The sequence below is a fragment of the Mirounga leonina genome, unplaced genomic scaffold (genome assembly GCF_011800145.1).
Source record: "Mirounga leonina isolate KUSES-001 unplaced genomic scaffold, KU_Mleo_1.0 Mir_114, whole genome shotgun sequence".
Taxonomy (NCBI): Eukaryota; Metazoa; Chordata; class Mammalia; order Carnivora; family Phocidae; genus Mirounga; species Mirounga leonina.
Window position 1 is genome coordinate 19,627,875 of NW_023270265.1, and position 1,586 is coordinate 19,629,460.

At 41.4% G+C, this 1,586-nt stretch overlaps 1 pseudogene; it reads right to left on the reverse strand.

Moving 5' to 3' along the window:
* Positions 1–442: 442 nt before the first annotated feature.
* Positions 443–1,132, reverse strand: LOC118020721 (annotated as a pseudogene).
* Between the last annotated feature and the right edge of the window lie 454 nt (positions 1,133–1,586).

The window sequence follows — 1,586 nt, forward strand, 5'->3', positions numbered from 1 at the left end:
TCTCAATTTTTCTCACACAGCCATTAACCCACATTTGTCTTTTTATTTTGTATACTCCCACTCAACTGTATGTTCTATGTAGGGCTTCATACAGATGTTACTTGATAATATTTAATAGCTACGGGGTCAGACAATCCAAGGCCATCATTATGCTAAAACTTTAAGTTATTTATGGAAACTCATAGATACTTCCAGAATTGTTTTTATTTTCTACATGGGAACATATCCAAGAAATGCAGATCAGGCTTACTGGTCTGACTCAACTCTTCCCATTCATCAATCCCTATTCACCAGTGGGGCGGAAAGGGGTTCTTTAGCAAAGCATTATACATAGCACCTCTAGCAAACTAAACATAAACTTTTTTTTTTTTTTTTGGTAGTTAAATGCAGAAAGTCGATTTTTTCCCATTTTCTCCTTTTACATGGCAAGTACAATTCACTGGCCTGGGAGTAGACTCTGCCAACCTTTGGCCAGTGAAGAGGATTCAGAGAAAATAATACAACCATCAATCAGAAAAAGGAGGGGCAACAAAGGAAAATAATTAAGCTGTGGCTTCCATCGTGCGTTCCTGTGCAAGGTGCCCTGACTCACCACAGTGCTAACAGTTGACTTCACTTGTTCTCCTGCAGTTGATGGCTATGTGACCAGTTTCACGACACCTATCATGCTTCACTTTGGAGCAGTCTTTCTGAATGTATCCAAATTGTCCACAAGAACAGCACTTCTGCTCATCCTCATGGTCACGGTCATGAGCCAGATGGCCTGGTTGGCCACAGTTGTAGCAGCATTGCTCTCTCTCTCTCTCTCTCTTTCTCTCGGGCTCCTGGCAGGCCTTGGTCATGTGGCCATGTCTACCGCAGTTATAGCAGGCATCCTCTTGAAGATCACAATCATCGGCAAGATAACCAGACTCACCACAGTGATAACAGGTGTCTGGAGGAGATAAGGAACCAAACTGGAAACTTTCCACCTCTGCCACAGCTTCTCATTCCATGACCATGGCCTCCACTAGTAGGGCATTCCTGGGCCTCCATAGCCAGATCATCCACACTTGAGACGCTCACTGCTGCGCATGGCTGCAGTTAGATCTTCGGTGTCTGAGCAGGCCTGCAGTGTGGACACTCAGACACAGGCCCAGGGAAGGCCTGCCACTGATTTCTGAAACCACCTTTCTGGGGGTAAAAATAACAGCTAATATCTATTTAGCACTTAGTATTTTTTAAGTGTATCATATATTGCTCATTTAACCCTTACCATAACTTTACAGAGTACAGGTTTGTAATCCATTATTTATAATTCTGAGACTGGAAAGGGTCTAAAAACCATATTTAAAAAATTCTTTTGGCAGCAAAACCTGACCTGAACTGGCTTGCAGCTATTTACAGTCTTTGATTTATTCCTCTTACTATGGCTGGTTATTCATATGTTTTGCTGCAGAGCTATAAATGTATTTGATTATAGGGTGCTGCCCTAGAAGCTGTTGAGTGTGACATAATACAAGGTATATGCACTGGATTACTAAATCCAATCAAAACCTAAAATCTAAATCTAAATCTAAATCTAAATCTAAATCTAAATCTAAATC